This window comes from Sceloporus occidentalis, unplaced genomic scaffold (assembly GCF_023333645.1).
Source record: "Sceloporus occidentalis isolate IW3139 unplaced genomic scaffold, rSceOcc1.0.p SCAF_45, whole genome shotgun sequence".
NCBI classification, from domain to species: Eukaryota; Metazoa; Chordata; class Lepidosauria; order Squamata; family Phrynosomatidae; genus Sceloporus; species Sceloporus occidentalis.
In genome coordinates this window covers 3,799,202-3,815,600 of record NW_028317025.1, presented here as the reverse complement: position 1 = coordinate 3,815,600, position 16,399 = coordinate 3,799,202, and positions in this window count along the sequence as shown.

The window sequence follows — 16,399 nt, the reverse complement described above, 5'->3', positions numbered from 1 at the left end:
TAAAGAGACAATCCAAAAGCACAGTATAGTTAATATCACATGATGTTAGAGAATTGAACAGCACATGTAACAAAAAAAAAACACCACCCTACCTTCTCCCAGTCGAGTTAGGAGCTATAAATGTAGCGCATGTCCTGAGTCCACCAGGTCCGCAACAGGTAGATTGGGCTACGTTGTATGTCCAGACCGGTTCAAGTGTTAGAGGATCAAGCGATATGGCTTAGGTGATCGAGGTGTGCAATAGCATAAAACCCATATCACGGTTGACTCAGTACTGTCAGATGACCAAGTTTTCCCCATTCGGTACAATAAGTGTAGGCCATACAGTGCAGAACCTCTGTCCTTCCAGTCCCCACATCTCCCCTAATTCCTCCTAGTAAGCTATGTTATGTAAACACATACTTGAACAGTGTATAAAGCATGTTTCTAAGAGTGCATCCATGTTGAGCTTGTCCGCGGGCAATGTTTGTGTGCATTTCGATATGGGCCTTAAGGATGGTTGAGTGGTGTGCAAGGTGCAGAAAGAAACCCAACTCTCCAACGACTTCCCCTCTTCAACTGTGCATTTCTAATGGTTGAGGTACAAAACTCACATCAGAGATGATCCAGGACTGTAGTTAGAGGACCAGGTCCAGCACATTAAGTGTAGGATGTGTATTTCAGATTCCCATTCCCCCCAATACCCCACCAAAACCGTCAAATAAACTGTTATGACCCACAGAGTGTGGGCATTGTTGCATGCAAAGGCGTCTGAGCACATCCCGATCTGTACCCATAAGGTGGTTTGAAGGCATCCAAGGTGAGTCCGTTCCCATCCCTAGACCAATCCATTCAGGTGTCCTGTATATGATGTTATTACTTGGTGTCGAGCATTGAGAGGCGGGGGCCAAAGTGGCATTTAGTGTTCCCTAAAAGAAACAAAAAAACAGCCGAGGGACATCAGGGGCCATACATGAGGGCTGCTGGTGGCATCTCCATCTCGTAGGTCTAAGGCCTCATGGTAAAGGGATAGGTCTGAATCCCAAGAACATAACTCAGAGAGCCCTCATGGTCTCCTGGCAAGGAACTGTCTGGATTCTGTTTAGCCCATACTTTAGCAATTATATACCACACGGACCCGTCGTTAACGCACACCCCCATCCAGAGCCAGGCAACCCAGTGAGGTCCCCCCATTCTCAAGAGTTACACAATCATTGATTCAGTCCCACAGTGGGTCTACAGAAGATCACAGGGCTAATTTCTAGACCCAATATCAAATGCCTAGAGGAATGGGTTACCTTAACGCGTGCCAGCTATTCCTTGATGTCTGCACTGTGTCTAGGGGCCTCTCACAAAGGGAGAGACCTAGGCAAAGGTCACTGGGCTCTGTCCTGTGATGGGCCAGATCTTTGTGGGTGTCCTTAGCCACATGGGTCCTCCTGAAATATGGAAGGAGCCCTGGCCTGATAAAGTCCATTCCAGGATCTAAATGGTCGAGGGACCTCCAGTACTCATAGCAGGTCTAGAACCTGATGGTAGTGTCTCACCATTAAAGCAAAAGGATTACCCCAGCAATACATAATCCTAAACCTCTGAAACTCTATTGGTAAAGAGCAGAGTAAAATTGGAAAGATCTTTGAAAAAGGAGGTTTGATGGCCATCAAGGGCCATGTCCCCACCTCATGGGCCCGTCGCATAATATCTTCTTCCAGCTGAAAGCCTGTCAAATGGCAGAGGATGTCTCTTGGTGGGTTGGGGTATGCTTTTTGGTCACAGGGCCTGATGTACCCTATCCACTGGGATCACCGTTTCAGCCTGATGGCCATTGAAGAGAGTGGTAAGGAGACCCAAGAGATCTTCACGGCCATCCAACTTGAGGACTTTGATAATTCTAAGTCCTCGAGGCAACGCTTAAGATCTCCAAGGTAGTGGCACTGGTGTTTGCTAGCCTTCAAGGCCTGTGATGATGTTTCTTGTTATAGGGTCAGATTTTCCTCAAGCCTGGCCACCCTGTGTTCGAGTGAGGTAAGCATTCAGAGCGGAGACTTCACGCCGGACCCACTTGTTTTAGTTCTGAAATCAATGTGCTTAAGTCTTCCAGGGAGCCGATGAGAACAACTGGTAAATATCTGGTGTGTGGGGTGAGTGAGTGTTTTTTGAAGGGCCGGGTCTGGTGTACTGTCCTCTACAGAGGATGGGCCAAGTCTTCTGGAGTACGGAAATATTCCCAAAGCGAAGTAGATACCGGTCGGGAGCAAGGAGTAGGTGGTTCAGTATTTGGCTTTTTATAGCGCTCTATGGCCGTGATGAACGATGGATAGGCTCTTAAGTAGGAGCGACCGCAGAGCCTCAGGCTTAAGCAGCCATCGTCCCTTTTATACATTGTACACAGCTAGTGCAAATGAAAAATACAAAATATATTTGGAAACACCTCATATGCCTAGGATTGTAATTTATTTTGGCTGTTATATGGCTAATGTTAAAAGCTGCACATAATTATTTTCCAAATCTTAATATTTTCAAATAGGGTATTCTGAGTCTGTACGTTCAACAACTCTCACAGATGTCAGAACGCCACATTATGTTATATATACACATACACTCACTGGCCACTTTATTAAGTACACCTTGCTAGTACTGGGTTGGACCCCCTTTTGCCTTCATTCTTCGTGGCATACTTTTTACAAGTTGCTGAAAACATTCCTTAGAGATTTTGGTCCATATGGGCACGATGGCATCACGCAGTTGCTGCAGGTTTGCCGGCTGCACATCCATGTTTGAGATGATGTGAGCTTTGTGACATGGTGCATTATCCTGCTGGATGGAAGATGGGTACACTGTAGTCATAAAGGGATGGACACGGTCAGCAAAAATGCTCAGGTAGGCTGTCACATTTAAATAGGGATGCACCGAAATGAAAATTCGTCATGCGCTTGGCTACCTAAAATAAATGAATTAAAAAAACACACTTTTATTAAAAGTAAGTAACAAACCAAAATTGGACAAAAAAAATAACAATATGAATATAAAAAGTATCTCACAAAAGTGAGTACACCCCCTCACATTTTTGTAAATATTTTCATGTGACGACACTGAAGAAATGACACTCTGCTACAATGTAAAGTAGAGTGAATGTACAGCCTGTATAACAGCGTAAATTTACTGTCCCCTCAAAATAACTCAACACACCACTTACAGACTTTTCAGACTCTTCAAGATCCTTTCTCGTTTCCTCGTCAAGATTTTTTTGTTTTTAAACTATTGGCAGATTTGTGATATCCTTCGCAGACACCCTAATGCTACTTGTCCTAATATGCCGATTGTTAAGCTCTGTCTGCAAGCACCTCATGTCTCAAGGGTTATCTCCTTCTGTTATTTGGCTCTGTTGATGACAAGCTTCCATACATGATACAATGGGAAGGGGAACTACCGTATATTCCGGCGTATAAGACGACTTTTTAACCCGAGAAAATCTTCTCAAAAGTCGGGGGTCGTCTTATACGCCGGGTATACTTACTTACCGAGCCGGAGATTCCCCACGAAGCCACGAATCTCTAGAGAAGGGGCGAGTGGAGAAGCCGCCTCCCCTGGGCTGGTCTTCAGGGCCGCGCCGAGGTAGGTGCAAGATCGTGATCTGATGAGACCAAGATAAACTTATTTGGTTCAGATAGTGTCAAGCGTGTGTGGTGGTGAAGAGTACAAAGACAAGTGTGTTTTGCCTACAGTCAAGCATGGTGGCGGGAGTGTCATGGTCTGGGCCTGCATGAGTGCTGCCGGCACTGGGGAGCTACAGTTTATTGAGTGAACCATGAATGCCAATGTGTTCTGTGACATACTGAAGCAGAGCATGATCCCCTCCCTTCAAAGACTGGGCCACAGGGCAGTATTCCTACATGACCCCAAACACACCTCCAAGACGACCACTGCCTTGCTAAAGAAGCTGAGCGTAAAGGTGATGGACTGGCCAAGCATGTCTCCAGACCTAAAACCTAGTGAGCATCTGTGGGGCATCCTCAAACAGAAGGGAGGGAGCGCAAGGTCTCTAACATCCACTAGCTCTGTGATGTTGTAACGGAGGAGTGGAAGAGGACTCCAGTGGCAACCTGTGAAGCTCTGGTGAACTCCATGCCCAAGGGGGTTAAGGCAGTGCTGGAAAAAGGGGGCAATTCCACTTAGGGGTATACTCACTTTTGTTGCCAATGTTTAGACATTAATGGCTGCATGTTGAGTTATTTTGAGGGGACAGCAAATTTACACTGTTATACAGGCTGTACACTCACTACTTTACATTGTAGCAGAGTTTGCTGTTATCTCCTATCATGCACAAGCAGCCAATTAATGCTGAAACCTAGCTAGCTGCCCATCCTATGTATTGATGCTGCCAGCAGTACGGGGTCTGCACATCACCTTCAGCCTCCCTGTGCCATGCTCCCCCATTACACATCCATGCTATCACACACACACATTCATTCATTGATTCATTCATTCTATCTTGCTGCTGGCATCACTGCGGGGGACCTGGATCTTAGTCTTATAGTCAAACCTCTATTTGAGGTCCGATTATAAGACGAGCGCGATTATATAAGACAAGGGGTATTTTTCAGAGCAAATACTGTTAATATAATGAGAATACGAGGAGGGAAGAGGGGGCTCTGTGGGCAGTGACAGTTTTTTAGCCATGAAAGAGAGAGGCTAGGCCAAAATGTATCTTGAAACAAATTCATGTATACATTTACAAAAACATTTAATGCCACACATTCTTTTGTAACAGGAAAAAAATGTTGCACAGCAGAAGATTTCTGCAAACATTACTACTGAAAATAAGAGTGAATACTCCCCTCAAGTCTCAATTTCTGTGTGTGACAGTCAGGATTGTGAAGGCATTGGGGATCATGGTCAACAGGGAGTTCAATGGGTCACCCTTGGCCAGCCCATTTATCTTAGACTTCAATCACAGCTCCCATATGGCCATCATATGATATATTACAACAGAGGCCACAATATCACATCATGTGCTAGTGTCATGTTCCAATACCTTGAAAGTAGATTGATCTACTGCTTCTAACGATTCCCCCCAACAAACGCATCTTCACTATGCGTTATGAAAAGCCACAACCAATAAGCTTCTCCTGCAAAAAGGACTGACCTGGACCTGCATTGATGCAACTGATCAGGTTATTTACAATAAGTTAGTAATCATGTATTATGCAGAATCTTTGCAGGCTGGCCTTTCTTAATGCCTAGTGAAACTGTTCAGTAGAAATGTTTTACTCGTTTATTTACACTGCAAAACTGGATGTGAACTCCCAGAAACAACAGTTTATGAATGAACGGTTCCCAGTAATACAGAAATAACGTTAGCCATTAATCATTAACCATAAAAATGGGAATACTCGCTGTCTTGGTCAATTACAATTACTAAAACAACAAGAATGAAAATTAGAATAGCCCTTGCAAAATGATTTTCACCACTTATAGTCCTGTGTACAGTATAAGGATGCAATCTAGGATTGGAATCATAGCACCACAAGGGGGTGACATTATCTTTAGGATGCAGAATTCTATTTTTGCAATAGGAAACATTTTCTTTATCCTTTGAATTTCTCTTCCTGTGTGTAGCATTATGTATAAACAAATATGGCACACCCTATGGCATACACATACCTGTCGAAGCAAAGAGAATGCTACCTTTAAACATAACATAATTAAAAGAAAAAATCAGGAGTGTTTAGTTAGTATTCTCCCTGTAGTCTCTCATTTCCTATCAGATTGCACATGGTATTCCTAACAAGAATGGTTTTTGGCATTGCTATGGAGTAGGCTTACTTTTTTTCATGCAACTTCGTGACCTAGTGATAACTAGGTAAATGAGTAGGTCATTGAGAAGAATAAAATTTTTTATTAATACCAATGTCAATGGTAGAAACATTTTCTGCTGTTTCTATACACATTATTGTGGCTTTAAGGGAAACAGCCCTCAGAAAATAGGGCCATACAGGGAAGAAAGGACTGTTCATCATATAGAGATACAATTGTTGTCTTTACCTAGAGTTTATCTAACAAGAAAAAATCCTTTGTGTACATTTTACAGTTCTATACACTAAATAAACCTGTGTGAGTGTGTTTACAGATTACCATAAGTAAGATATCATTTAGAGACCCACCATTTGTGTCTTCGTCCCATACGCAGTTTCTTTTCTCTGTATCTGCTTCATTATTCCTCCCATTCTCTGTATTGTGATGTTGCAGATTGTTGCTTTTTATTAGTTCAGAGAGCTCTTGTAATGGCAAGATGATGAAACAGAATATCATGACAGGAATGTTTTTTTATATATATATTTTCACTCATTGCTACTGCTCTCAGTTTACATAAGATAAAATAGTGACATGTAAATAAAATTTCTGTACAACTGCTGGCCGCATCGGTCTAGGTCAGAAGGGCCCTTTCTAAACTATTTAGAACGGGCACGAGGCCCAAGAAACGTATCAGGGTCACGTTACGTCTCGTGATCCTGAGGTGAAACAGAGGCTGCTTGCACAGAGCAGCCAGAGATAACGCTGCTGGAGAGGTGAGAGATAAACAGGGGCGGGAGGGCACTGGAGGGTATGTATATCTGTTTGTATATATATATATATGTATGTATGTATGTATGAATGTGAGTAAGGGTGTGTGTTTGTGAGTGAGCATGGATGTGTAAGTGGGGTTGGATGGAGTGTGTGTTAGTGAGTATGAGTAAGTGTCTTGTGACTGAACGTCCTTTAAAACACAAGGAGTTAATCAGAGATCTTTCAGAACCACTTGTCTTCTAGGGTAATATAAAAGCCAATTCCAGATCCAGCTAAAATTGAAATATTTATTTTCTTCAAATCAGCAGCAAAACCAAAATACAATATAAACAAAATAAATTAAACTAAACAGAGGGTTTTTATTCCTCTCTAGGTTGGGGTGGCTTCCCCACCTCCCAATACTCCAACCAAACAAAATAGATCGAGCAAGGTTTTTGTCCAGCAGCTTTCTTGACTGGAATAAGAAAAGAGAGTGAATTGCACCAAGCTGGTCTTTTTAAACTCTCCTAATTAGACCAGGTGAGCAGTAGTCAGTCACCTGTAAATCCTGATCTGGATTTTAAAAACTGTTGGAGCACCAGCCCATCCTGCTCTTCTGGATACTCCACCCCAGGGACTCATTACACAATTTATAAGTCTCATACTTATATTTTAGTTATTTATTGTGCCTATCTTTCCCTGGGGCTTCAATTTTATGTGTAAGGGCAAACGTAGGCCGTATATACCGCCCATCCAATACTGTACCAGCCTTTCTGTCACAGTGTATAATTTGTGTAAGTGTGTTTACATATGTGTGCCAGAGTGTATGTTAGAAGAGGGGCAAGGGGTAAAGAAAGCGCAGACAAGTTGTTTGGGGGCAATGATGGCACAGACTAGCTCTGAAGTTGGGGGGCCCCGGGGCTTCTAAATACACTCCTGTGTACAACAATAAACAAATATGCTGTTACCATGACACCTTACGATAGAGGCCTGGTACCAACTTTAAGCATGGAAAAGACTTGTCATGTGAAGTGGCAGGTCTGCTAGAAATACAAGCAACACAGCCTCCTTCATGTATGTGAAGGAAATGATAATATGGTTTATCCAGGGAGAGTTGTGGGTTTAGCTCACTTGCCTCACTATTCGTTATGAAGGACCAGCATCTATAAATTTCCCCAGAAAGAAGAGATGAGCTGTTCAATGGGTGAGGAGACTTTGAAGAAATCTTGCTGATTTAACAATAGAATATACAGAGCCAACCAAGCTCTTCCTGCAGGAGAAGCTCATTGGGTTTGGACCTTCATAACAAATAGTGAGGTCAAGAAGCTGGTACACAACTCAGCAAAGCGATAATCCAACCATCATATATTTGCTTTAATGCATATGATAGCTGTGTGATCCCATTAAAACTTTGTGTTAACCTTTTGGAAACGTATGGGGGGTTTCAGCAGAATCCTCCCAAATAAATTTTCCTCTACCCCTATCCTCCAGCAAAATGCCATGCAGAAGACATGTTTGGCTGAACACATGCCCCTGCATGTGATATCCCTACTTCAGTCAGCTCCAGTGCTGCCTCAGAGCCCTCTGTGCTTCTGTGGAAACCGTTTACATTGATTACTTTAATATTATTCTTCTAAAACTGGAGCAAAAGGTAAGAATGTGGGAGTGCAAAATACCTCTCTGCCTTAAGGTTCTTCAGCTGTAATGCATAATGATTATGAGGCGATAACAGAAAAAAGAAAAAAAAAGTTTACATGAAAAATTAGGAACATCAAGACATATTAACCTTTTTACATTAAAATTATAACAGTATGTGGAGACTTTTATGCTCTGCTTATCAATGTAAAACTTTTTTTTTTGGCTTAGTGGCATGTCCGCTATAAAAAAAGATATATTACTATTAGTCTGGCCAAACTACAATAATCCAGGGATCAGTTTGAGCTTATTTTCCCAGATGTGGAGCAATATAATTACCTTGAAATTGAATTCATAGGTGAATATTGGACAATGGGAGAATGATAGGGCCACACAGACAGGAGAATATACTTATAATATACCATTGGCGGCTGGTTGTGGTTTAACTTTCTTTATTATTGTTATATTTTTGTGATTATTTTACTCAATATCTGCTGCAAAACTTTAGGTACTATGGGTACCTACATTTACCATAGCTCTTAGTAGAGTTTGCTCACTGCGGCGTTCAGCTGGAACAGACTGCCCTATTGTATTTTAATACTAATGTAATTTGTTCTGCTTTTTCACCGCAGACTGTAACACTGTTATAATTTGCGGTTGATTAACAGTATTGTTTCTTATAAATAAAAGCATTAAACAGTAAAAGAAGTGATTTCAATGCATACACCTTATATACAATACGTTACATCATATCAACCATTTCTCCGTTCCACCCTTTAAGAGGGAAGACACTACATAGAGGCAGCACTATTATATAAACAAATTTATAAATACATTTCCTGCTGTTACAATGATTACAATGGATTGTATTGCTTATTTTATACACTAATACCTTTATACAATATATAATTCAAGTTCCTAGAAAAGTAGGACATCAGAGAGGGAAAGAGGGATTGCCCCTAAAAAAAACACCAGCAGTGCTCCTTGTTTCACTGTTACTTGATTTGTCTTTACACATCAGTGTTTTAGTCATAGTGTATAATAACTCCAGTCCAGTAAATCCTGTATGAAAAGAGTCCAAAATTCTGTATTTCAGTATGTTTTAGGGGTAAAGCCTGCAGTTAAGTAAATGACTAGACCCAGTTAATATCATCAATTGAAAAGAGGCAAATGGGTGTCCACAGGCAGTGGCAACAGGGAGCACTCCTCACATGCCACCAGGGGACCTAAAAGGATTTCAAGTGACATTAGAATGGTATTTCGAATGCTGCATTTTGATGCCAAAATGTTACATTCAGCAGATTAGGTAGAACACCACATTTAAGAGGACATGAACAAGATGAAATTAAATACAGGACAGGCATTGATTGAAAAAGTGGTAGCTATGAAAGTTGGCTGATCACCCCATGTTTAATCTTACAAAAATGTCTGCAGAGCCGAACAGGATAATCAGCTCTAAAATGAGCAGCCAATTGTCACTGCTATTTCCTGTCTTTCTGATCAGAGAGAGAGAGACAATGTCCTGTAAATACCAATCATTTCATCGGTTTCTTAGTTAAAAGAAAATGTTCATGAAGAATAACAAGTATTATCTATAAGCGGTCACTCTATTTCTTCAAAAGACAGTGCTCAGGAGGTATAAATTATTCATACCTCCTTGAGCCTAACTCGCCTCCATAAGTAGTCAGCTATTTGCTAGACATTACTGTGATATCACCTAAGTCAGAAGTCAGTAAACGTTTAAGCATGTAACATTGAGAATTTGGTAAAGTAAAAACAAAAAAATATATTGTCTGGTAAAGTAAAAACAAAAAATATATATTAATATTACACTTTTGCATTAAAATGATGATTACAATATGCTTAATTAATCATTACAATGATTAATGCAATGTTTGTTTCATCCAAAGTTTCTAAATGAAAAACACATAAGCCTGAAAGTACTATTGGAGCAAGCAATTTTTTGCCTGTGATTTTAGTATGTGTTTAGTCATTACAGTCATGCTTATTATACTGCCATAATATTTACTGAGAATGTGATTTCATTTTGAATTAATTTTCAAAGTGAAGTTGATATTCTAATATCTTTTACAATTCTCGTACCGTGGCCCATACTGATCAGAATGATTAATAGTAATTCAATTATGTAAAGCAATAAAGTAGTAATGGGAGGTGTGATACACAGTGAGCGTGTGTAAATGTGTGTTATGTTGAGCTGTTTACGGGGGGTGGACAGGGAAGACCTCTTGGCTTTACTTGTCTCCGGGGGACCAGAAAGTGCCAACCCTCCCCTAGAACACCTGAATGCTGTGTAACATCATTAGTCACTCCAAAATGCCACCTCATTGTCAAGATGTTGTAATGTTGCATTGCAGCAAATATTGACCTGCAATCACTGCAGATATATAGCCATAAGGACCACACCACAGTACTTACCTAATATGAGCTTAACAAACACATGTTCCAGCTCAGACCAGAGCAACATGTAAAGCATCCAATATCCCACGATACCAGCCAGGAGGTCAGAAGATCATCAGCAACAGCTGGACAGCTGCAAGGCACCTAAATGCCTATCATGCTTAGCAGGGGTTTGCAGGTTTCACCTCTATGTATGCTATATAGGGCCAACTGAAATGACTTCCCCCAACAATGGTTGTTGATAAAGGGCCTCTGTACACCTTTGAATATATTCCATTTACAACATTAACAGCGTCTACACTGTATTTCTGATCCATTTAATGGTATTTTAATGGACACAATTAGCTTTTATAATCATTTCTATCTACTTGATTTACAATTAGTCATAAACTCAATCTGTAGGTTCTGTGAAGTAGGCAGAGGTAAGGTTGTAGAAGGGAGGTATTTCAGTCCTAGTACATTGCTGGTCCCTTTTCTTTTTCTTGCACTTGCAGACTAGTTACCTCAGGTGGTTCATTTATAATGGAAGAAAGGCAATCCGCTGGGGGGGGGTTGTTTTGCTGAGGATTCTGTGAGGGCAGAAGCCTGAGGCAGTTGGAGGGTGTACCAAGCAAAGAAATAAACTTGAACATGGGTATTTTGTGTGTAATGTTACAAAGCAAGGGAAATTGCTGGTTAGCGGCTCAGCACCTGTCATGGCTGACTTTCTGTTTAGTTAGTGCTCTAAAGTGGAATTAGGTTTTATTTGGTGTGTTTTGTTATTTACCATGTAATAATAAATCTGCTGGGTTGAACGCAATGATTCCTGCCTTGGTATGGGAGTAAATATCCTGCAATGTGTATACGATGCATAGTAAGTAACTACAAGGTATAGTAAACTTCTGGCGCGCCAGTTGTTGTGGGTGATGACTTGCCTCATTCTCATGGGAGTTAAATCTGCAACAGCTGGCTACTCGCTAACAATCTTGCCTTTTTTTCTGCTTTTTTCGTGCATGTGATACTTAATAAAAGTGAAATGAGAGGATCTCTCTTCCATGCCACTAACCCAGAGCTGCATCTCTGCATTTCTCGAAAGGAGTTATTTTTATTCATAGAAAAATTATGTGGTCAAGGTACATTAACCTTCCATATGCCAGGTTCAACTTTGATGTTAAACTGTGCGTTGTATGTCTTTCTAGCAGGCAGATCATTAGAAGATAAAACAAAAAAACACCTGCTATAGCATGGTTTGTCAACAGTTAATACTTAACTCCCAATGAAAATGAAAGCTGTTTTAAGAATAATGAGAGATCCAGTTGCTGCAAGTTACAAAGAACACAAGAAGGTTAATATTAAAAGTACACTCCAGTCATCATATATGCTTGGGGGGGGTTCTGCAGAATCTCACTCTTTTCCCACCTCATAGCTATTTGCTGTGCAAGAGATGCACGGCAGCCAATCAGTGCTGAGAGTCCTTAGGACAAGGGAAGTGGCAGCTCTGAAGCTTTATTTTCTCCTTAAGGTAAGTGTTTTATTTATGTACAAAGTACTTTAATATACATTCTTTTACATTACACTCTACTTTTAACCATTACACAGAATAAATAAATGAACCTTATATAAAAACCACTTTCTTTTTTCCAATCTTAGTCCTCTATCAATCAAAGCTGATTTTCTATTTGTCCTGGCATAAACACCGGTGGGGCATCACCTGTGCTGTCTTCATTTGGGGAAAATGTAAGAACATTTAATAAAGGCTGGGCGAAGCTGAAAAACTGATGAGAAACTCCCATCCAAATGCATAATGGGAGACATTGGAATCCTCTCTACACATTCAGTCTTCTTTCCCTCGGTCCAGCTATATGTTTTGCAGAGAATGTGTGCTATCGAGTGCATCTCCTTATCAGTAATGCTCATGTTATAGTTCCAAGGGATCTAAGGAGATCCCTCTCACACATTAACATTCGATTATACTATTGAGTTCAATTAGAGCGTTTCATGACAGTTAACTGGCTGCCTTGAGCAGTCGCTGATGTGGGTATTGGTGAGCAGAGTACCGCACAATATGTTAAAGAGGTAAATGGTTTTTTTAAAAATGTAAGTATACATTCATCGTTGGTAGTGATTTTTTGGAGCAGTAAAGCTCTGCCATGGGCTGTTAGGAAAGATTGTAATATGACAATAGCATGTACTCCAATGCAGTACTTTTGCCCCTTGGCCCAAAAAAGCATTGTTACATGCTTTGTTAAAACATATCAAAGCAGCTGCAAACATTGTGTATACAGACCCTTTAGCAACAAATGTATTTTTTATTTTCCTTTTTAGATATTTAAAATCCCCACTCTGTGACAAAATAAATAAATAAATGTGTACATGTATACTTATATAGTTCCAAAATACGATTCCAAAGCCAAAGCATTTTCTTGGAAATGTAGCTGCAGTAGTTTATAAGTGGACAGATCAAAGTTACACTGGACTTTCCATCCCTGATCCTCATGCTTTCATCAACCTACTCACCTGGAAATCTCTTACAGATTTGGCTATCTTATTACATCTGATCCGCCCCTAAACCCCTCATCTTCTGTTGTAACGCTTTTTCACCGGGTATGGTTAACTTATTGCATCGAATCCAGCCCTGAACCCCACATCTTCTGCTGTAATCCCTTGTTTTCACCTGGATTTCACCCAGGCTGCATCACTTCTGTGGAATGCCCTTCCCCATTTTGTTAAACTTCTTCCCTTGTCGACAACGTTCAAAAGCTCTCTGAAAACCCACCTTTCTCCAAAAGCATACAATCTTTCTTTCTAACACTCTCAGCCATCTTCAATAGGTCATCCAGACCCTATCAACTCATCCCCATCCAAGCAGTCTTTCCCTATAGCTTAACTTCCCTCTCAACCACTGATTATAAGCTTGCAAGAGCAGGGCTGTCTTCTCCTTCATAAATGTAAGGTAATGTAATAGATCCACGTCACACTTCAATTTACGATACACCCCTGCCCCAGTTAACAGCTAGAGAGTTCATATTTTGTTATATACATGATGTATATCTATTACATCTCTGAGACATATTTTTCATTTCTTCCAAAATGGATATGACCTACTGAACTTGGGGGTCAGTCACTGTTTTCCACCTTCTTTCTATTGCTTGTTTTGTATTTGCTGACTTCATATATAACAAAACCATCTCTGGTCTGGGGAACAGAGGCTTAACCAAGACATCTGCCAACATTTGGAACAATGATCCACACAATGGCTGCTCTCCCACCAAACATGTAACGTGGAGCCAAACTGCTGCCTTTGCCTCCAACACAGAGCAGAAGATGATGGGAACATCTTTGCTAAACAAACTGACACCAGCATTGTAGCACCTTTTCAATAAACTCTGTATGAGTGGTACAGTGTGAGATACCACTGAGACTGCTTGGCACTTTTGCCCACTGTTCCCAGTAAAGGATTTGTGCATCTCTCTCTCTCCCAATCCCTTTGATACATTAACTTTCCAGAACAACCTTTCTTTATCAATTCAAAAAAGATGTAGAATAACTAGCCGCACCCAGCAGCGTACCTAAGAGCGGGAGCCAACCAAGCAGATGTCTTTATAGACCGATGGCCACCTAACACAGGTACCCTTTGCTTCCCTTGGGAAGGAAAGAGTTTCCTCACACAATGTGCGGGTGCCACAGTGGTAAGTATAGATATCTGTGTGGCCCCTGTGCTGCTTGGCTGGCCCCAGGACCAATGAAAACTAAAGGAGAGGTAAGGGGGTGGGGGAGGCTGAATGGGTGAATGAATGAATAAAAGAGTGAGTGAGTGAGTGTTTAGGGGCAGAGTTGGGACAGGCAGGCTGTTAAGGAGGTAAAGGTAAGGCACAGGCAGGCTGTTTTGAGGGGCAGTGGCCTACCTTCTCAATGGCTTAGTATATAGTGATGGGGGTTCTGCTGCACTACCGCCAGTGTCTGGCTCAGTATATAGTGATAGGAGTCATGTTGTACCATATCTTCTCAGTAAATGTTATGTATTGAAATGTATTTTTTAATTTATCTTGTTAGATTTTTATTTTTTGCAACTTGTGGAATATGTTTGTCAAAATAAATTTTTTGTGCAAATTAAAAAAAAAAAAATGTAAGACTTAGTTTGGGGAAGGAATCTTTACTATACTCATCTATGACCCCCTGCAAATTGGGAAGTGTAATTTGACCACTGGGTTTCTAATTGCTACAATAATGGCATCTAGCTTCCCCTAGGCTGAACACCCCATATATCTGGGTGGGTCCAAATCGCAATGCCCAGAGATTCCAAACCCAGGCAGAGATGATAGATGACAGTCTTACTTAGTCCCATTTGTTACAGCAAGAGGCCAAAAGGAAGCCAGCATTTAGTACCTTAGCTGAAGGGCGAGAATAAAGTATTAACGACTGATGAAATGTTCCAGAAGCTTTAACCTGTGAAGGACCATACACAAACTGGCAATTTAGCCTGTCAAAGGCTTTTTCAATTCTGGAAACAGGAGTTAAAAGCCTGAACTAAGAGGGACAATAGCAGCATATGTTTTACAGAATATTTTGATTATCAGTTAGCAAGGTAAAGTGCTCAGTAGAATGTTCTCCATGCTTTAATAAAGCACTCATTCAAATGTCAAAGCATACCTGCAAATTTCCACAGCACTGCAGAAGATTCTCTCAAACTCCATGACTAGGTGGGCTCTATAATGTAATAAGTGCACCTCTTAGTGGCAATGCCAGGTAATTCAGCAGCACACAGCAAATACACCCCCCCCCCCAATTAATAAGAGTTTCAGGTTTGTTTGTCGTTTTATTTATAAAACAAAAAAAATAAAAAAAAATTGTATGTCATTGACAAATTGACTCCAATGCCAGAACATGAGGAAAACAGCAATATGCCATTAGTCATTCTATTTACACTATACATATTCATTGTACAATCATTTACAAATAGTTACATAAATATATATATATATATATAATACATATATATAAAAAGGTTATTTTCTTGCAAGACCTCTAGTCCTGCGGTTTTATAGTGTAAAGAAACAAACTATATAAAAAATAGATTTCAGGAGAAAAACAAAAAATGTCTTGTTGCAATTTATTTATAGAACGAAATAAAGTTATAGGATACTCAAAATAGTTATCCTATGAAAGGCAATTAGGCAGTTTCATACAAACATTGTCCTAGGTGCTCAGGCAGTTACAATTTGATAACATTGAAAAGAAAAATATGCATATGCCGTAGCAGTCTAGTATTTCAAATAAAAATTACCTTTTTTTTGTAAATGGCATTTCCCAGATCATTACATAACCGCAATGCAGCTCTCCTCCTTTATACCCATGGAGGAGGAGCTGGGACTACTTAGGTGCTATATTATTTAAGCACTTAAGGGAGACGTTATGGAAACTTAGATGAATATACTAGAGTTTGTTCAATGCCCTTGTAGAGAAATCTTTTTGCTGCCAGGGGAAGCAAAGTGTTCACAAGTATTAACCATTTTGAGTGCATAAGGGGCATAACCTTCATCACAAAGCAAAATTGTCTAAACCCCTAGAACATTCAAAAGGGTTACAAATTATCAAGCTACAGACATATCCCAGTAAACCCCATTTCCTCCTTCCCAGAGGTATTCCAGTTAATGCATATGTTTAAATGCTAGGTCCAGCCTTTAAGTAGTTATCCTCTGTGAGATCCACTGGAGTTGCAGAAATGAAAATCTCACCCCATGCAGTACCAGCTACAGTGTGACCCAACAAAGGGGCCAGTAGCAGTTTGTGCGGCCATCACAAGATCCAAGAAACCCACCCTTCCAATGCAAGAGTTCACATT